This window comes from Mytilus californianus, unplaced genomic scaffold (assembly GCF_021869535.1).
Source record: "Mytilus californianus isolate M0D057914Y unplaced genomic scaffold, xbMytCali1.0.p SCAF_9, whole genome shotgun sequence".
In the NCBI taxonomy this organism is placed as follows: domain Eukaryota; kingdom Metazoa; phylum Mollusca; class Bivalvia; order Mytilida; family Mytilidae; genus Mytilus; species Mytilus californianus.
The window spans coordinates 3,317,104-3,339,911 of record NW_026262745.1 but is presented as its reverse complement, the minus strand read 5'-3'; the positions used below and the strand labels follow the sequence as shown (position 1 = coordinate 3,339,911).

Here is a 22,808-nt window from a genome sequence, read left to right as displayed (position 1 = left end):
TCTCTTGTTGTAAATTTTGTACTGTTCAAACAATCACGTACTGTTTAGTAGCTTTTCAGACAATTCATTTTTGTTGTTGTTTTGTACAGGTAAACACAACCTACTGACCAGTCGGAATGTAGACTGAACATACATTAATTGACTGCAAGCGAATTGTTTGAACAGCATTGAAATACCCACAGTGGATAGATCGGTTTAACTGAAATATGAATACATTGTTTATTGTTCAGTCTTTTAAGAGCCGTTCAGATGAAAATGGCTGTTTCAGTTCAAAAATGACAACTAGTTCACTAAAATCAGGCCCAAGTTTGATTATTAACACAACGTGTAAGTCAACATTATTCTGTACTTGGAAACACGGTGTAGAGATCCTATGCGTTAAACATCTAATTTCCAAAGAAACCTAGAGAAATAGGATGCGGAAGCCCCACAAGTTAATAATTTAATTTCCAAGGAAACTGGAGAAATAGGATGTAAAAGTCCCACAAGTTTAAAATATAACCTCTAATAAACCACATAAAGCCCTTTTGTAAAAAGTTGTTGCCATGGTTGTTTAACACACATTGCAATTCTTTCCAGGTTGAACACTCGTCAATGGAGAGGACCGAATTAGGTATTTGACTCCTGAACAGACATACGACGTATAAAAAAGAACTTTGAACTACATTTGTAATTTTTCCTAGAAAAAAAACATGGCAAATTATATAAGTTACTTTGAATACGCTTTTTTTTTTAAATGACACCAAATACCCAAACTCATCAACCAGTGACTAATTAAAATAAAAATGATTTTTTTGCTAAATTTTCAATTAAATTATTTTGATCGAAATTTGTTTAGACCATTTGTATCTAATAGACATATGCTCACTTTTTATACTTTAGGATGTAATAATTTTGATATACCTATACAATTAAAATATCCTTCCTTCGCACAGTGAGACCATAGCATAATTGTAAAAAAAAAATTGACTCAGAATCAAATGTATCCTAGCATCGAGGAAACAACCTAAACATGATAACGGAATGATTTATTTTATTTCTTTAAAACAAAACCTTGTTTTATCTTTCTTATTACTGTGTTTTTACGGAAATGAACCAACAAAAACATCTTTTGAGGTTAATGCTATTCATCCACCAATAAAAATACTGGATAAGTGAACATAATGAAGCCTTTGATAGATTACATATTGTTGCTTGTTTTCTTTAACAAAAATAGCTTTTAATGATCTAGTTAGGAAAAGATCACAAGTGAAATAATTACAAAACAAATTTCATAGACTCTCAAAAGAACTAAGTACTGTTTATGGTATTCATAATGAATCTTCAAACGGGATTTTACATGACAAACGACATAACCAAGCCGTAAAAAGCATTGGAAGTGTGAATTACTGTCATACATATTTTAAAGGTTGATGCGTCGTATCGCCTAGTTTGACCTTCCATTTCAAAAGGGTACCAAGTCATATATTTATGAATAATTCTTCCGATAATTAATCTTAAAAGACAATTTACTTATAAATAGCTTGTATATACAGACAGTATTTTTTTTTTAAATCTACCATAGAGACTAATACATTTGTAATTCCCAACCTTAATATTTGATGACACTTTTGAAGTCATATATGAAAATATCACCACATATTTGTACATGCATACAAATTCCTACATATACTTGTGTTAACTGGTGTAATGAAATCCTTGCCGTAAAGACACCTCATTATAGAAACTGTAGTGTGGCCTGATATTATACACTGTATGATAATATCTTGCATTTCAAACTGCAGGTTGTTCAAGAAAAAACTGTAAGTACGCATTTAAAACAAAATAGCATAACATACTGATCTTTAAAACTAAAAGGAAACCATACTAGGTCTAGAATAGAGAATGAAAAAAAGGGAATGTGTCAAAGAGACAACAAAACGACCAAAGAGCAGAAAACAGCCCAAGGCCACCAATGGGTCTTCAAATTTTGCTTCGTCTTTGGCTGTTGCAACTTATTTTGTAAAACACAAAGTTATAAAAATTTTACTTTATAATTATCGAACAGTTCAAACATTGACTACATGCAGGTTTAACCCTTTGGAATAAACAGTCAACTAGTGACACAATTTACAAAGACAAGTAAATTTGAGAATTTTTTTTTATCTTTATCTGTGCCCGACGCGCTAGACCACTCGACCACCTAGGCTCTACAATAATAAAGCTTTCGGTGGCCGGGTGTTACCTTTCCTTGTCAGTTTTAATCTAGCGTCGTATCACAGTACTTGATATATAGGGCATGAAGATGGAATTGTTACAGATCAGCTGAATTATCTATTGTAAAGGATCCAACAAATTTATGTAAGATGCAGTCACAGAAATAATTATATTTTAAGTACGTCTGAACCAGTGACGACTCTACAACAGATTTTATCCATCGGATCACAAGTGATGGTGATACAAGGCTGAAAACACATTCTGTATATATAATTCGTCTTAATAACATGCAGACCAACAGTGTTAGATCTGTAAATTTTTTTTGTTCTTCCCTGGCCGGGATTCGAACTCATGCTACTGAGATATACATATATTTAAACGCTATCTTACTGTTGGTTGTGTACGTTGTCTAGAGGACTGACGAAAACATCCATAAATCATATGTACAAAACGAAAGAGAAGAATATTGGTATGAAACGATCTATGGTGCAGGATTTTCTCGCTGTGTTGAAGACCCATTGGTGGCCTTGGGCTGTTTTCTGCTCTTTGGTCGGGTTGTTGTCTCTTTTACACATTCCCCGTTTCCATTCTCAATTTTATAGTGTAAAACTGTGGCTTATGATCATATTTTCAAAATATTGTCTAATGCTATGAACTTGTCTAATACATCCATCATTTTGGATTATAGATTTACATGATATATAACCCCTGTGAACATAATGATATAGGCAAAAGGGTCGTTTCAACAGTAGATAAAATTCATCATTTTCAATTTCATTAGTTTTGACATATGAAATTTACGTAATGTAACATATATGCGTTCAGGTAAAAAAAAAAGTGAAAGAAACTCATATTTACACAAATGATTATCCCCCCCCCCCCCAAAAAAAAATAATTGAACCAATTTGAACAATGATAAAATATTAGTTTTTATTATACTTCATGTCAAAATGTCAGATTTTGATTGGTTAATACGAGGGAGACAATTTACTCTATCCCATGGCAAATACTCTATTATCCTTCACGGAGACGCATGCTCAAGTGTGCGCTTTAATAAATACGGATGATTGTTATGTACAAGACGACATAGTTTATTACTTTGAATTTGAAATTTAATAGACAGTAATAATAGAACATTCAGTATAATAAATTGAATAACACATATCTGAGAGTGTGATAGAGCAGATTGTTACCCCTCGAAAAGACACTGTCAACCTTGGCTTCGCCTCAGTTGACAATGTTTTCTCGGAGTAACAATCTGCTCTATCACCCTCTTAGCTCTGTGTTATTTATATAATATTTTATCGAGTATTGCGCATATATATGCGGTCTTCAAGGTTTATTTGCACTAAATGTTTTGTTCGAAGAACGTCCCATTGAATTTACCTGCATCACTTTATTTCAAACATCTTAATTTGTGTTCCATATCATTTAATTTTGTTTGCATTTTTATTTGAATTCAAGACCTATCACTTGTTATTTTCTTCGCATTGTTATATCTAACGGAATATGATAACATTTATTTATATGATAATTCTGTATACTGATTTCTATTTTCTTTTTTAATTTTCATGATTACTCTTTATCAAAACGTTTTTCCTTTGCACTTATAATCAATAACGCACATTCAGAAAACTTGATCGACTTTGAAGAACTGTATTTGTACTGGATAAAATTGTGTATCAACAGTTTTCCTATGACTGTGATGCAGTCAACCACGGTTTAGACCAGCAAAACGTACAATCTCAGCATTTACAAAATATAATCAGGGTTTAATGTTTTCATTTTGGTTTATTAATGAATGTGATTTATGATATATATGTTATATTATGCTATTAAAACGATGTTGTAACATTCATAATTAAAAGTCTCTTTAAGTATAGATCTTTTATTTATAAAATTTACCCATATCATTGGCGCAAATGAAATGTATTATTTTAGCGCAAATGAAATATGGTTTGTGGCGCAAATGAAATATGGTTTGTGGCGCAAATGAAATATGTTTTGTGGTGCAAATGAAATATGGTTTGTGGCGCAAATGACATGCACATTGGCGCAAAAGCAAAGCACAGGCGATGAGAATACATGATAATCACGGTAATCGTACAATGATTCAAATTAATTTTGACCTACCGTATGTCTCATAATGTTTTTTTCAATAAATCTATAAGTTGTTAAACATACTAGTCTTTGGATTTCAAAAATTTTGACTTTCCGTTCCTGTTAAATTTTCATCAGAAAAAGCGCATCGAACTGATAAGTTTCGAACTCACCATTAGTGAGTATTGATCTTAACATTAGAAAATTTCAGAATCAGCATCAGTAAGTTTCGAACTCAACATAGGTAGAGTTGACTTCCATTTCTGAATATGGTAAATATCTATATATTTATGATTACAAAATAATTATACGTTTTTCAAGTACTTTATTTTAAAGAGTTTTATATTGTTGAAGTAAGAATGTATAAGAATATGTCTCAGCATATCAAACGACATGTAATACTCTGCCGAAAAGGGTGTGAACCGAGGTTTTGGTATTTCTCCTGGTCATAAATTTATCCATGGTTTAGTTTTTTTCTCTTAAAAAAAATGGGTGCAAAACGCTTAAATTTTAATACCATCCTGCTTAAGATTCTTAAACAAATTAAGAATTAAAGCTTTCGAGATATATAGTACCAATACAATACAAATTAAAAAGTGATACAAACACCAAGTCTTAAGAGGATGTGAATAAAAGTTTGACTCATAGCTTATTCTGTGAAACAGTTTACTCCGAATCGTCCACCTTCTATTTATAATCTGCTTGATGTCGTTTTTTGAAATATTTTCGGTATTTGAAAAATAACACAGAGAGCGTAAAAATTGAAATATGAAGAATGAAATGAATACAGTTTGACCTGTCTGAAAAATGAAAATGAAGCACCCAATTTCATATTACTAATTATGTTAGGTATAACAGCTTGCCTCTACTCTATGTTCCCCGATTTGACACAAAATCTCATATTTGATTTATAACATACTAAAACGTTTATCTAAATTGTAAAAAACTCCAAACGAAACAATTACCGATGTATGGACTCGTTAAAATAAGTCAGCATTTGCTGTGTATTTTAGACTAGACGCCATCGAAGTAAAAGAGGTGCGAAAGTTACCAAAGGGACATTCAAATTCATAAGGCGAAAATAAACTGACAACGCCATGGCAAAAAAAAAGAAAAGGACCAAAAGACAAACAACAGTCCACAAAACACAACATAGAAAACTAAAAACTGAGCAACACGAACCCCACCAAAAATCTGGGGGTGATCTCAGGTGCTCCAGAAGTGTAAGCAGTCCCTGCTCCACATGTAGCAGTTGCGATTGAAAACAATAAACTATTGAAGCCACACCCACAGTCATATATAGTCAAACACTGATGATTCTACACTACTTCACTTTTCTAATATTTCTGTTCATTCATTAAAAAAGTTATGGAGTTCATTTGAATTGTTTGCTCTAATCATACACCATGTTTAGTCAAGTTATCTGTGTGACTTTTGATTTCATTGCCGGACATTCTACGCTGTCTTTATGTTGCTCCCCAACAGTATTCCTCACGCCAAATATGTAATGAATGATGATATGAGTCCTAATAAAGACAATTTGGTTATGGAAAACCGAATATGAAAACGTGCTGATTTTAGCTGAAATTTCAACATGTTAGTAATCATAAATAACAAACAAAACGACACTAGCTGATTGACCATGTTTAATTACAAAAAAAGCAGATTAGATACAATGCATAATACGGACAAATTTCTTAAAAATGATGTTATTATATACACAATACTTCACAAAGAGCTTTCAGTGGAATCACATGATATTGTTTTGAGTAACAATTCGTATGTGAAGATAATTCATAACGATGGGGGGTTCTTCATTTCTGTATTCTTTAATTCATTGGACCATTTTTCTCTATTCTTTATAAATTTTGCCCATTGTTCTCTATTCTTTATATTTTAGCACTCCATTATTTTCTATTATTGGCCCTTTATTCTCTATTCTGTAAACCCCATACAGACAGACCTTCATAAATGAAATGTCATGACATCGCAATCAATTTATTTTGATTATTTTTTTAAAACAACATTAACAAATACAATTCCAAGGTCGGAATTTATAAAGACTGTTAATGGAAATATTTTAATAAGGCATTACTTAAATCTACATAGAGAAAATAAGAAAAACTTACATTATTAAGTTCTTTCCAAAATACATTAATGTAAAATAAGATGTGATATGATTGCCAATGAGACAACTATCCACCAAAGTTTACATGAAGTGGATGTAAGCAATTATAGGCAACCGTACGGCCTTCAACAATGAGAAAAACCATTACAGTATAGTCGGCTATGCAAAATATGAAACAATTCAATTGAGAACACTAACGGCCTAATTTATAACAAACCAATTTACGAACAACAAATATGACAGACATGAACCAACGACAACCACTGAACTGCAGGCTCCTGGCCTGGGACAGGCACATAAAGAACGTGGCGGGGTTAAAATATGTTTGTGAGCGCTCAACCCTCCCCTAACCTGGGACAGTGGTGTTATAGCACAACATTAGAACAAACTATAAAAATCAGTTGAAAAGGGCTTATCTCGTCAGATCGATACAAGACAGAAAGACATCTAACAAACACAGACCGGACATGGCATGGTATGTATACATCCCTAACAACAAAAAGACACACAAAGTACAGATCTGAGAGTACTCGCAGTTACTGACAGCTAGTTCAAAGCCAATAACAACTAATAAAAAATCATGTACGTAAGACTAAAATATCAATCAGTACACATCCAACATCCAATGGATTTAGTGTAAAGACGTCATTAACAGTGAGAAAAACATGACCTTGCGCAATACATTTATAATAGCTTATCAAGTATACAACAATGTAAATTGACTTCAAAGATTTCTAATACTAAACTGACAATCAAAATCAATTATTGTATAAATAAAAGAAGATATAGCTTTACTTAAATGTGACAACAACCCGACAACGCACAAAAAAAAATCACACAGGAAAAGCAGATAGCAACATACAGGCAATTAAAATCCAATTAGTTTTCTTTGTTTTAAATATGCATGAATCTTAACACTGAAAATGCTACAATCCTGTAATGCTGAGGTTATCATTTATTGAATGATGATGTTGATCAATTTGTTAATTTATAGTTATCTGCTACGCTGTGTTGCTGGTGTTGGATGTCACAGCTCTGCTAGCGCTACAAAACATCATCAAAGGACTTTGTCGAAATCTTTTTGGCATGGCAATATAAAACCATATGTTAACAGTATACGATGTAACCAGAGAAATTTACAAAACTAATTTCCGGTCGATGTTGTCAGCCATATTGGTTCACCTGGGAAAAATGCTCTGTGGAATACACTGATAGTTGTCGGCAATTCCCCTAATATAAATACAAACATAATAAGAACCAGCATTAGTGTTGTTCTTGTCCTTATGCGTTGTTGGTCTGAGGACTGACTCGTTGCCATTGTCTTCCGGTTAACTAGTCAAACAGACGACCATGCAAAATGACACTATGCATCCAGGAACAAGGTGTAGGGCAAAAAATCTTATATACATATATATTTCAGGAAGTTCCAAAACCGTTTCATCATTTAGAATGTTGTTAACCTTACTGTTAAATGCAGTTGTGTTATCATCAAATATATGGATGATGCCATCGATATCATAAAACAAAAGATCTGGCATCTTTAACGCTATCATTGATACAAACGATACAATGACGCATATCGTTGTTGTCTTTAGTCCAAAAATTCGTGGTCCCAAAAATGGGAAAGCACAAATAACGCACCTGAATTGCAAGATACGTTCTACTTAGGATGGACAGGGAATGAAATACAAACGCCAGGATAGATGTCGTAATAACCACGTAACATGCCTTCACGCTGAGTAAACTTCCTCCTATGTAGGAAGCTATAACATTGGACGCACCAAAGATAATAGTAAGGGTGTCATGAAAGGCTATTATAGACAATAGAATAGATACCGGTGTTCTGTTTGACGGCTACTAGCGAATTGGTTGCCAGAACTCCGAATAACAATGTTCCCATAATAAGAACATCTACCAGCTTGAAAGTAAGGTAGTTGTACATTTTTCAAAATGTTCTAAAAATATTAATATTGATACTGCACTACACTATGAAGTATATAAATTAATATGTTATTCTTTTTATCTTTTGTAATTCTACTAATTTAATGAGATTAAAAGAGGAGGTTGTGCGCCCCTCCCCATACCCCACAACACATTCATATGCCTATTTTGAGGTTTAGGTAGATCTTGAGTAGTCTCCGTTAAATTTATTGATAACTTTTTCTTTAATTGGGTCGACTTTGAGCTTTGACATATTGAACATATATTTTAATGAAGACTGCGTTTTTCATCTAAGATGTCTTTTTCAATTTTTTGTCTATGGGTTGCTGACTTATTGAAGTGTTGTCCTGAAATATCTGTATTTCCTTTGCAGAAAATATACTCCTCTTTAAGAATTTTTGTGAGACAAAATAAAAAATAAAAAAATAATTAAATTCTTAGTTTAAGTTGCACGATGAAAAATAAATGGTTATTTCTTAATGTGTAATCAACGCATATTTTTCCTTCAATAACAAATGCAATTTCATATACTTATTGGCAATGATAAAGGGAATATTGATTAATATTATGGTATATATTAAAAAAGTGATTGTCAATATTTGGTTTCAAGTATAATCCAAAACCATTTAATAACAGTTTGTAACATCCTCCACATTTTCTTATGGGGTTTTCATTACCACATGTATTTTTATAGTTGTTTGTTTGTTCGTCGTTTTTCCTATGTCTTGCCATTGTTGGTTTTTCTTCGACTTCTGACTTTTAATGGTCTATGTTGTATATATCTTATGCCTATTTTTTAACAGATACTAGCCTGAAAAAAGATATTCATATGACAAACTGAACCGAAATCAAACAACCAAACAATAAAATACACCACCATCATCTTACTTTATAGTTTTACTCACAATAATAGTCTTATCTTTTAGTCAGACTTTACACATGGCAATATCTTAGAAAGTGTATCTCAATGAATATCATTAAAGCAAAGCAAATTTTATACCATTCAATAAAGAACGTCTTTACTGCTTTTGTGAGCTCGAGGAAACCAATTGTATTGAGCTTTTGCTGATGCCACAATAATAAATATTAAACTCATTATTTGTCAGGAAACACTACTGTAACAACAGCCCATGAAAAGGCCGTGAAATGTCTGTGAAATATCACAGGGCCGTGAAAACCCCGTGACAATACCCTGTGACTTTTGTAAAAAAAATATTTCTAAAGGCCGTGAAAAATATTTGATGTAAGTAAAAGACCGTGAAATTTCAATATCCCGTGAAAATGCCGTGATAATTTGTCCTTTCATGCTTAATAAAAAATATCACGGCCTTTTCACTGGTTGTTGAAACCAGTGAAAAGGCCGTGATATTTTTTCATGTCAATTTTTTCTTATCCTAATTCAGATTTAAAACATCCCATGTGATTATTGTAATATGGTCTAATTATTTCCACACACATTTTTCCAAATATCCTATAAACTTTTCATTATAAATATATGTCTGTTTAAATATTATTATATGCAATACTACTGTACAGGACTGACTTTTAAATGGAACCATTCATTGTTATAATTAATGACTTTGTGACAATTAATATTTTTTATTTAAAGAAAAGTATTTTGCTTCTCGTCTGTACATTATTATAAACAATGTAAATATTAATTTTAATTGGAACCGAAACATGTAAAAACGAGAACTTTCCGGAATATCAGGCCGTATCCGGATTCGTGTTTCTTTTAGAGTAATTGTAACATTTCCGCAAGGTTGCATTTGGAAATTTGAAAGACGCCGAAGGTAGTCTCGATCATCTAGCCGCTTTATTTTTCAAAGTATAGCGTCTGGTAGTCTCGATTACCCAGACGCATATATAAATATAGCGTCTGGGGTGATTAACCAGACTGGTCAGATATTTATAGGGGGCGTAACAAATAATTAAATATAGAACTTATTTATAAATAACACTTCCGTTATCTCCAAAATAATTTAAAAAAAACAGTAAGCAGTGTACTAGTATATGTATATGTGATTATTAAAACTGACATTCTAAGACTTGTAGCTCACCCTATTTTGCCCAACTTGATGATGGGCACTTTTAATAGAGACGTGATGTCAAATAAATAAAACGGCTTCAAATACCATTTCACACGTATTCTTGTCTCAGTGATTTATAAACATGTAATAGAGAACTCTAGTCAAAATAAAGCTTTTGGCTGTACTTACAGATTTCGGACATTTTTTTCGTTGATTAAAAGTACTTATAAGTTTTTTTTTTCATGATTTTTATCTAAGACTTTATCATAAACTACTTTTCGAGCTTAAATTTCTAAAAAAAACGATTACAAACTGTAATTAACGGTGTTCTTTTTTACCTGAATTTTGTACATGTACATTTTTTTTTAAAAGAAAAAATGAATTGGTAAAGAAAGGTCGAACTAGCATTCACAGACAGTGACTAGGTTCCACTCTTTGGGCTTTATAAAGTGTTATTGAAAATTTGTGTTTTAATGAAGCGTTGACCACACACACTTGTCCCGCTTTTTCTACTTTCACACATGAACTTCTTCTGTAAATGGATACATGTTTGATGGAACAAGATTCGAGGCAAGTATGTGTCAATCTGCTCTGATAGCCTAATGCAGTTCTTCGTTACGGTAAATATGAAACAAAAATGGTAAATATGATACAAAAACGGATGTAACAAGGTATGATATTTTCGTTGACCCCTAATATTGCAATTATCGGCCGGGAGGGTGGGGTGTGCCCCCTGGTTCCCCTTTAACTGGGTGCCTCAGTCGGCGGCACCCAAACACCTGCCTCGTCTAATTCTGAGGCCTAGTTACGGCCCTGTCTAAATGTTATAGCTCTCGTCATAGGCGGATCCAGTCCCCCCCCCCCCTTTTCGTGGGAAAAATTTGGTTGATAATATAGGGAATCACTGAAGCATGACTGTAGCGGCCCCCTCCCCCTTATAACAAGTTCTGGATCCGCCACTGCTCGTGTATTGAGGATACCACGCCCTCTGCGCGCTAAGAGAGGGGTCCGTATAGGTGGACAGTTGTACTTAAAGCTAAATGTGTGCCCCAATACAAAAAACTCTGATTTTCTAGTGAGTCATAACTTCTCCGACCTGTATCCCGAACGGCCTTTAATTCAGGACCTCCTTTTTATATTTATTGTTAATTTCTTTTCGTCCTGAACATTACCACTATTTACCACAAGACGATAACCAAGCAACCCTCAATCAATCTATTCTTATATTATAGCACACCACGTTATTTTCTTATCTTCGTACAATAAAATACCATTATTCTCTATTTTTCATATTATAGCACCCCACTATTCTCTGTTCTTCATATTGTATCACACCATAAGTCTCTATTCTTTTTTTTTTATCCATTTTTCTTAGTTTTGTCTCATTATTCTCATTCTGTAAATTTCTGTTATAATTTATGCTGTCCTTTTTATATATTCCTTCAGATATCTGATACACTTACCTTACAAAAAAGCACACACCAAGTTACGACTATGTAAAGAAAAACAACTCACACAAATACTAAGATTGCAAGTAGAAAAACTTCCTTAACAACTATTACCGGCAGGTTAGTGAGATCACACAATAAGCCAACTCAATTTTCATTTACAAAATTAACTGATCTTAACTGCAAACGACAGAATAGTCTGAATGTTTCTTAGCTGTTACACCAATAATCTATATCATCTAATCCTTTTGGAAGAAATTATTTACCTTCACACAATACCACTTTGCCAGTGTTACCCCGTGTCTATGAAGGAAATACAGAACTTAACCAGTCATTCATGAAACCCAATACTCTTTAAATGCATGTTTGTATCATGCACATGGAGAAGATGGAAAGGGATTTATCCCATACTGCATGGTAACTTGTAAAAAAAACAATAACTCAAAAGTGTATTCTACTTCTCCAACTATTATAATATCCATCATGTATTAGCATGCAATAAAGGACAGCTTCACAAGAACAATAACTTCTCCTGTGAACCTTTATATAAAAATAAGGAGATTGGTATGATTGCTAACGAGGCAACAACCCAGCAGAGTTCAAATGACGTGGATATAAGCAAATATAGTCACTGCACGGCCTTCAATATTAAAAAAAGTCCATACCATATAGTCACGATAAAAGGGCCTCGACATGAAAATGAGATATAATTCAAACCTGAAAACTAACTGTTTTATTGTTTATATGATTTTAATTTGTTAATACAAATCTTAATTCTCTGACATATCTGACAATAATGTGTTTCTTGATTTTTGTTTTGTTTACTTAATATACGTCTGTGTACCTTTTTTCCCTTTGTGGTTGCTACCAAAATAATGTTTATCCAACATTTTTGGTTCTGTGATTTATTTATACTGATTGATGCTTCAGTATTTAAAAAAAATCTTTGAATCTTGTTCTTATAAAATTGAAGTTGTTTAAGCATGATACAATGAAAATCCTGAACATTATATATTTTTTTAATTCTTCACATTTTTCACATAAAATCTGTGTCCAGAAATCATCATTGGTTTGTCTACAAAAGAAAGTAAATATTAAAATCATTATAATTTTTGATCACCTGCATAGCATATATGAAAAACAAATTGTTTGAAAAAAAACACCATAGAAATATATTGTATAAATTATTGTACTGGGGCAAGCTGAATCCTGCCTCGGAGTGCGAGATTTTCTCGCTGCGTTGAAGACCCATTGGTGACATTGGGCTTTTTCCTGCTCTTTGGTCGGGTTGGTGTCTCTTTGACACATTCCCTGTTTCTATTCTCTATCCAAACCATGCATGGGTTTTTTGCATTGTTGAAGGCCACACAGTTGCCTATAATTGCTCACATCCACTTCATTTGAAGTTGGGTGGATAGTTGTCTCATTGGAATTCATACCGCATCACCTTATTTGTATAATGTTGACATTTTGGTACTTTTATCTTCACTTTTTGTTTTAGTCTACGTGATGACCTCTTGATCATGTTGATATCTACTTTTTGTAATTTATGTCATTGGGTTCACCGGTTGCTGCTTCATTGACACCTCATTTCATTGATACTGAATCTATTGTTTTATTTTCATTGTTTTTCTCGTGCCATGGTTTTGTTCAGTATTAAAAAAAATACAGGTTTAGATAGCCACTTGCAACATTTTTATTCATTTATGAACTTTTTGTGTGTGAAAAAAACGCCTTTTAATAGTGCAATAAAAGTGCAAAAAATGTATTTTTCTATTTTAAGTTGACCGGTCCAAACTGTATATTTAGATTTTTAGATAGTGAAATATGAGTTAAACGAAATTACTTTGCATAACAACGTGTCCCACTTCTTATCTGTATTGTATAAGCTAAATGCATTTGTTGAAAAAAAAATCGAGTATAAAACATTTTGACCGTTTGGTGTATGTACAAAATGGCATCTTCTAGATACACTTTGTTTGTTTTTCTTTCACTTATGGTTTTGGATTGCGTTCCCTCCTTTGAATGTGTACATCATTGTGTATCTCTCCTCCCCCTTTTTACACAAATCAAGATGCAAACTCCCTTATACAGATAGATACAACAAACTAATCTTGAAGGTCATATTTCGGCGTCATAGCACTTTTCCATCAAGAATTTATAACGTTAAAGATACTACATATCAACCCTAAAATGTATTTATAGCGTGTACGACTGTTCGAGTGGTCCCAGTCAATACAACAATTGCCATTTATTATATAATTATTAACTCATTTGCATAGCACGGACATGCATGAAATAATTTAACTACTCGATGTATCAGGTTGCATTGAAATTTATGTTAGAGTTTGTGTTATTATATCATCTTACCAAGGTTGGATGTGCTGTTATTTTTCTTCGCGGCCATGAAAGCCATGTTGTCTGGTGTTTTCCATGACTTGTATTTCGTCACAAAAAAAAATATAAATAGCTTTAAACAACAATCGATACACTCGGGCTTTTCAATAATATTATCGTAATGTCATTTCTTCCGAAGACAATAACCAACTTCTTGGTTATTCGTCTTGGACATTATCCTTAAAAACAAGCTAAAAAAAGCCGATACTATTCCGATTGTCATAAATTACCATTTTTATATCATTTGTCATCCAGACGCTATACTTTGAAAAATAAAGCGGCTGGATGATCGAGACTAAGCGTCTGGATGACAAGTGATATAGAAATGGTAATTTATGACAATCGGAATAGTATCGGCTTTTTTAGCTTGTTTAAATGGATAATACCCAAGACGAATAACCAAGAAGTTGGTTATTGACTTCGGAAGAAATTACATTACGATAATATTATTGAAAAGTCCGAGTGTTTCGATTGTTGTTTGAATTAGTCGAATGACGTCGTTTAAAGCTATTTTTATTTGTTTGTGACGTTATACAACGCATGGAAAACACCAGACAATATGGCTTGGCCACGAAGGAAAATAACAGCACAGACAACCTTGGGCTTGGTAAGATGTCATAACAATACAAACTGTAACATAAATTTCAATGCAACCTGATACATTGAGTAGTTATATTTTTTCATGCATGTCCGTGCTATGCAAACGAGTTAATTGTTATACAATTAAATGACACATTTTGTATTGACTTGGACCACTCGAATAGTCGTTCATGCTATAAATACAATTTGGGGTTGATATGTAGTATCTTTAACTTTATAAATATTTGATGAAAAGGGGCTATGACGCCGAAATATGAATTTCATTCAAGATTATATTGTTGTATCTATCTGTATAAGGGAGTTTGCATTGATATGTGTAAAAAAAAAGGGGGGGAGAGGAGAGATTCACAATGATATACATATTCAAAGGAGGGAACGCAATCCAAAACCATAAGTAGAAGAAAAACAGACAAAGTGTATCTAGAAGATGCCATTTTGTATATACACCAAACGGACAAAATGTTCTATAATGGATTTAAAAAAAAACATATGCACTTTGCTTAAACAATACAGATTAGAAATGGGACACGTTGTTATGCAAAGGAGATGCGGTATGAATGCCAATGAGACAACTATCCACCAAAGTTCAAATGAAGTGGATGTGAGCAATTATAGGCAACTGTATGGCCTTCCAACAGTGAGAAAATCACCATTCCGGAGGCGGGATTCAGCTTGTCCCTTGACACTAATTTATACAATATATTTGTATGATGTTTTTTTTCTCGAACAATAATTTTTTTTTTTTATATATATGCTATGTTGGTGACCAAAGTTGATATGATTTTAATATTTATGTTCTTTTGTAGACAATCAATGATGATTTCTGGACACAGATTTTATGTGATAAATGTCAAGAATTAAAAAAAAATAATGTTCAGGATAGTCATTGTATCATGCTTAAAAAGCTTCAATTTTATAACAATAAGATTCAAAGAATTTTTTTTTAAATACTGAAGTATAAATCAGTATAAATAAATCACAGTACCAAGAATGTTGGGTAAACATTATTTTGACAGCAACCACAAAGCCAAAAAAGATACACAGACGTATATTAAGTCTATAAAACAAAAATCAAGAACAGCATTGTTGTCAGACATGTCAGAGCATTAAAATTTGTATTTACAAATTAAAAATCATACAAACAATTAAACAGTTAGTTTTCTCGTTTGAATTGTATCACATTTTTTATGTCACGCCCTTTTATAGTTGACTATACGATATGGAGTTTATCAATATTGAAGGCCGTGCAGTGACTATATTTGCTTATATCCACGTCATTTTAACTCTGGTGGGTTGTTGCCTCTTTAACAATCATACCATATCTCCTTATTTTTATATAAAGGTTCACAAGAGAAGATATTGTTCTTGTGAAGCTGTCCTTTCTTGCATACTAATACATGATGGATATTAAAATTATAGTGGAAAGTGATGGAGATCTGAAACATAAATCAGTTAATTAATAACAATCATAAGGATATTCCTCTAGAGAAGTAGAATACGTTTTTGAGTTGTTGGTCTTTTTACAAGTTACCATGCAGTATGGGATAAATCCTATTCCATCTTCTCCATGTGTATGATACAAACATGCATTCAAAGAGTATTGGGTTTCATGAATGACTGGTTAAGTTCTGTATTTCCTCTATGGACACGGGCTAACACTGGCACAGTGGTATTGTGTGAAGGTTGGTTCATAAATTTGCTCTTCCCTAAAGGATAAGCCCAGGGGCGTAGCTACCCGGAGGCACGGCAGCACGTGCATCCACGTCGTTTTCACAAAAAAAAAAAAAAAAAAAAAAAAAAAAAAAAATCGTAAGGGTTCCGCGGAACCCAGTGTCTCGCCTACTTTTGCTGTTAATCACAGGCTCAAGAAAAATGAGGAAAAAAATTAATATAAATATTCCTCTCTATACTATCTTTTGATTGTAAGTAGCTTCTGTCCAAGTTTGGTGAAAATCCAGGATAGTTTATGAATCTAATAAATGTTTTAAAAACTTAAACTGCAGACTGTTATGTAATGTTAACTGGAAGAAAAACTAAGTCCATTTATAAGTAAAATACGGAAAAAATGGAACAAAATTTTAACAAAATTTCCTTTTAGATACTAGCTTTTAATCATAAACAAGCTTCTGTCCAAGTTTAGTACAAATCGAGGATAGTTTAAGAAAGTTGTTAAAATTTTAAAAACTTTAACCACAGAGTGAATGTAATGTTAACTGGCAGAAAAACTAAGTCCATTTATAAGTAAAATACGGAAAAAATGGATTTTTTTTTTACAAAATTTACTTCTGGATACTATCTTATGATCATAAACAAGCTTCTTTCCAAGTTTGGTACAAATCCAGGATAGTTTAAGAAAGTTATTAAAATTTCAAAAACTTTAACCACAGAGTGAATGTAATGTTTCCTGGCAGATAAACTAAGTCCATTTATAAGTAAAATACGGAAAAAATGGATTTTTTTTTTACAAAATTTACTTTTGAATATTATCTTATGATCATAAACAAGCTTCTGTCCAAGTTTGGTAGAAATCCAGGATAGTTTAAGAAAGTTATTAAAATTTCAAAAACTTTAACCACAGAGTGAATATTTGTGGACGCCGCCGTCGACGACGACGACGACGACGACGCCGACGGAATGTAGGATCGCTATGTCTCGCTTTTTCGACAAAAGTCAAAGGCTCGACAAAAAGAGAGAGAGAGAGAGAGTGAGGGACAAAGTTAACATATAGGAATTGGTCTTTCTATGTATGCATTTTAAAAACTACACAAAGAATAAAAGCAAGAGGAATACACATGCAGCGGAATTTTTAATCCTGTAAGACATGTATGTGTACGTAAATACATACAACTGGAGTAAACTTAGAGGAACTTTTTATATTACGGGCATTGTTTAGAAAATACCAGCTACATAGTTGTTGGTACCACAACCATACCGTATACTCGCTTTGAGTGTAAAAAAAAACATAATCCCTCTAGGGTTAACAAAACAACTTGAAAATTATTATTTTCCGCTTCGCCCCAAAGCACACATCTTACTAGAATGAAGACTCTTCAACTCGTATCGATCCGGGAATAATGACTGTAACCTTGTGAACTAGTTCAATATTGACTAAGTATGTAGGTCTTGACAACACGAATAGTTCTTTTTCACATCACGTCAACGTATCTCGTCCTGTGTGCATGTAATATTTGCTACCGGACATTAATAACCATTCAATCAATCAATAGTTTCCGTATACTAGTAGATGAGAAGTTGGAACTACTGTTATTATAAAAAAAAAGTACACATTTTCCAGTACATGTTTTACGTTTTTATTTATTTTACCAAAAAAATCTTTTATATAGATTCGATAATTCGAAGTCGTTTCTATATGGGCAGGCTATACGAATGGTTGATTGTAAAACCATTTAAATAAATTGTTAATTCTAACTCGTTTTACTGGACTATTAGGTCATTCAATTTTAAAAAGAACTGTCTGTCCGAGTAGGACACTAAACTGCTGATTCTTGTTCGAAAGATACACCAAACTTTTATTACACGTATCTTCACTGTTATCATCTAGATATTGCCATACAACTGGTCGAATGCATATGCATTTGTTAATTAGCTGGCTAATTAAAACCGCAGATCATGAAAAAGATCGTGATCAAAGTACCATTTACTCTGAAAAAGTTCATTAATTTCAACTTCGAATATGCCTTACTACGTAAAATTCGAAATTCCCATCTCTCACGCTCTTGTAGAGTTCACCCACAAAATTTTTAAACATCTAAATACATATGTTAAGCAAAATATATGAGAATGTGTCCACCAAGTATTTGGTATCCATGATGTTTTGCTAACAGAAACTCCACATATAGTATTGTGTTTATGTTTATTGTTTGTTTTTTTAAATCTACTTTGCTAAATACAAATACTAGCATATGGAACAAATCTCCGTGATTTTAAAAGCTTTCACGTACAAAAAACGCAAGCGACAATGTTAAGTCTTCATTCGACTCGAAGTTAAACAAATAGTTGACCAAAAAACCACAACAAAAATGTCCAAGTTTTATTTCGGTTGTGATTGTTTTGAAACGCTATATATGCGGAGCTTCCTGGCCCTCCTACCAGGGCTTTGCCCTGGACCTACTGGCGGCCCCCAGACCCTTCGCCCTATAGTTTGTGATTCCACTTCATTAAGAAGGTAGCTACGCCCCTGATTAGCCGATACTATTCTGTCGTTTGCAGTTTATTTTGTAAATGAAAATTGAGTTGGCTCATTGTGTGATCTCACTGATCTGCAAGTAATAGCTGTTGAGGAAATTTTTTTACATTGCATTCTTAGTATTTGTATTAGTTTTCTTTACATAGAAGTAACTAGATGTGTGTTTTTGAAAGGTAAGTGTATCCTGAGACTGCTATAACACATATAGTAGTCTCAGGTGTATCAGATATCTGAAAGAATATATAACAAGGACAGCATAAATTATAACAGGAGTTTCAGAAATGAGAATAATGGGAAAAAACTAAGAAAAATGGACCACAAAATAAAGAATAGAGACTAATGGTTTGCTACAATATAAAAAATAGAGAAAAGCGGTGTGCTATAATATGAACAATAGAGAATAATGGTGCTTTATAGTATGAAAAGAGAATACCGTGGTGTGCTAGAATATAAGAATACATTGATTGCTGGTTGCTTGGTTATCGTCTAGTGGTAAATATATTGCATACATGTTCAGGACGAACAGAAATTAACAATAAATATAATAACTATTATTAAGTATAAAAAAAGAAGATGTGGTATGATTGCAAATGAGACAACTGTCCACAAGAGACCAAATGACACAGAAATTAACAGCTATATGTCACAGTACGGCCTTCAACAATGAGCAAAGCCCATACCGCGATGATAGTCAGCTATAAAAGGCCCCGAAATCACAAATGTAAAACAATTCAAACGAGAAAACCAAGGTCCTGTAATAGAGGCCGTCCGGGATACAGGTCGGAGAAATAATGACTGCAACCTGCGAATGGGCAGAAATTTAGCCTTTAGTACAACGGTCCACCTACGAAGCCCTCTCTTAGCGCATAGAGAGCGTGGTATCTTCTATACACGATTGCTATAACATTTAGAACAGACATCCACGTTATATATTGAAAAACTTGGACTGATCATGTATGAGCATTTACCAATTCATTTTTTTCTTTTTTTTAAACATGTACATGTACAAAATTCAGGTCAAAAAGGTCACCGTTAGTTACAGTTTTTTAATCGTTTTTGTAGAAATTTAAGCTAGACAAGTAGTTAATGATAAAGTCTTTTAGATAAAAATCATGGCAAAAAAAAATGATGAAAACTTATTATAAGTATTTTTAATCAACGGAAAATATCCGAAATCTGAATAAGTACGCGGTGTAAAGCTTTATTTTGACTATAGATCTTAAATAAATATTTTTAAACCACTGAGACAAGAATACGTGTGAAATGGTGTTTGAAGCCGTGTTATTTATTTGACATCATGTCTATTAAAAATGCATATCACTGTTAAGTTGGGCATCACTGCGTGAGCTACAAGAACATAGAATGTCAGTTTAATAATCACATAAAGATATACTAGTACACTGCTTACTGTTTTTTGTTTTTTTTTTATTATTTTGGGGATAACGGAAGTGCTATTTATGGATGATGTTCTATATTTAATTGTTTGTTACGCCCCCTATAAATATCTGACCAGTCCGGTTAATCAACCCAGACGCTATATTTATATATGCGTCTGGGTAATCGAGACTACGCCGAAGGTCGATTAATATTTACTTTATAGATGCAAGACGAGTGACAGCAAGTTTGAGGTAAGTTAAGTTATTAATATTTTATTCTTTTATGCATCATATCACCAAAATGTTGATGACGTTTGTGAGGATTTACATTGAACTGATTTTCACTGAATTTGCAGAAACCGCGCAAACATGCATGTGATATATTCACTTATATTTGAGTCTGTTGCACTTGATTCCTTTAATCATTTCGGTTAATGTTTTCTAAGACTTACCGGATCCTTTAAATACTATTACGGTTTTGTTTTGTTTATGTATTTGGGGAAAAAAGGGGGGTCCTTTTTCCCCACACTGGCCACATAAAAAAAATGACATTTATATACAGTACACCACGTAGACATAGACATAGATAATTGGAAATGATTATAATAGCAATAAGTATCTCTGAAATGGAGTTCACTCTGATAATCAGAGGCGTAACCCCCTTTGAATGTGTCGGGAGCTATTTAAGTATTTTCTGACTTGGCCGTCGGGACACATAGTTCGAAAGGGATTAATCAGAGGTGTAGCAGGGAAAGTATTTAATATTTGTACGGCAAAATGTCCTTTCTAGAAGGGTTTGTGCCATATCATAAGAATAATTGGTATGGCAATGAGGTGTTTAAAAAATAATTGGTATGGCGAATGTGCCTGCAGTAAAAGTTACCTGTAAAATAAATAGCTGTGACTCATTACCGCCACTTAGTCTAGACAAGTTTGGCTTTAGCCATACATATTATTACTTCAAAGAAACGTTTAAATTTAATAGTCTGTCTTAAAAGTGTCTTCAAAAAAATCTTAAAAAAATAATACAAGTTGACAATACAGAACTCCGTTAACTAATGATGCCATATATATTGGATAGGGGCCGATTTTCTGGAAAATGGTATGAGAATATGGGAAAACCTATGCATGTTTCCAAGTGGCTGTTCTGTTTCAGTGATGTTTTTTAGTATTTTTCATACCATTTTCACCTCCAGTATGAAAATCTGCCCCCTATTCAGTATGGGGTCATTAACCGTGAAGTCCTGTATTGCATGGAATAATATTGTAGCTGTTTTAAGTACATGTTTGTATATAAATGCCAAAAATTAATTTGAATATATAAATAGTTTTTTTATATACATGTATAATATATGTAATGTTTCTTTATTTATTCTAGGAATGAAGAGCAAAAGGATATAGCAGTCTTTATATAAAATAGTTCATGAATCCAGTTGGAAAGAAGAGCTTTTCAGTTAAAAGTATTTCCTGGGAATTAACAGGAACTTCTATAAATGTTTTTCTGGAATAGTTATTCAAAAGGGCAGTGAAGTGAAGGATTACATTAGACAAATATTGCTGAAGTGGCCACGGTAAAATCAGACCCAAGAGATGTACAAAATTTCTACAATACATGTTACAGCTGACTTTAGCTACGTATATATACTTAAATCACATTGACATTTGTGTGCTTTTATGTTTTCTTTACATAATTACTACAGTTCTATTAAAATTAATATTTTTATTCTTTGTCACAATTATTACTAAAAAAAATACAGCATTTTAATATGGTTTTTCATAGTCTCACTTGCATTGTACTTAAATAAGTTGTCTGTAGATGTTTACACTAGGTTTTCAGGCATTTCACTTCACTTGATTGAAACAGCATTTAATTTTTTTGTTAAATTATGGCCTGAAAAATACATTTAACATTTTACAGGAGTTTTCACAATCAGAGAATGGCTGTTTATCACAGTAGTACATTTCACGGTCTTTTCACAATGGGCACATCATTTATCACGACTTTTTCACGGTGTACATTTTTGTTTTTCACAGGGTTTCTACGGTCTCTTTACCCAAGTTTTCAGTTGGCACCTTTTCACGGCCTTTTCACGACAAATAAAGGCATATACTGTACTATATCTACATTTCAGGATCTTTTCACAATGGGCACATAATGCATTATCACGACTTTTTCACGATGTACATTTTTTTTCACAGGGTTTCTACGGTCTTTTCACCCAAGTTTTCAGGTGGCACCTCTTCACGGCCTTTTCACAACCTTTTCACAGCCTTTTCACGACAGTCATTCCACGGCATTGTCACGGATAACTTTCACGGCCCACCGTAAAATTAACCGTGACAAACACTGTAAAAATCACCAGCATTTTTACGGACATTTCCACG

General features: G+C 33.0%; 2 long non-coding RNA genes across 2 annotated transcripts; one reads left to right on the top strand and one right to left on the bottom strand.

Moving 5' to 3' along the window:
- The first annotated feature begins 10,087 nt into the window (after positions 1–10,087).
- LOC127714886 (uncharacterized) lies at positions 10,088–22,043 on the top strand. The gene is made up of 3 exons (XR_007987979.1): positions 10,088–10,158; positions 20,625–20,675; positions 21,802–22,043. It is a non-coding gene; the product is annotated as an uncharacterized LOC127714886 (long non-coding RNA).
- Positions 12,562–14,538, bottom strand: LOC127714887 (uncharacterized). The gene is made up of 2 exons (XR_007987980.1): positions 14,214–14,538; positions 12,562–12,918 (listed from the first exon to the last, which is right to left on the bottom strand). It is a non-coding gene; the product is annotated as an uncharacterized LOC127714887 (long non-coding RNA).
- Positions 22,044–22,808: the final 765 nt, after the last annotated feature.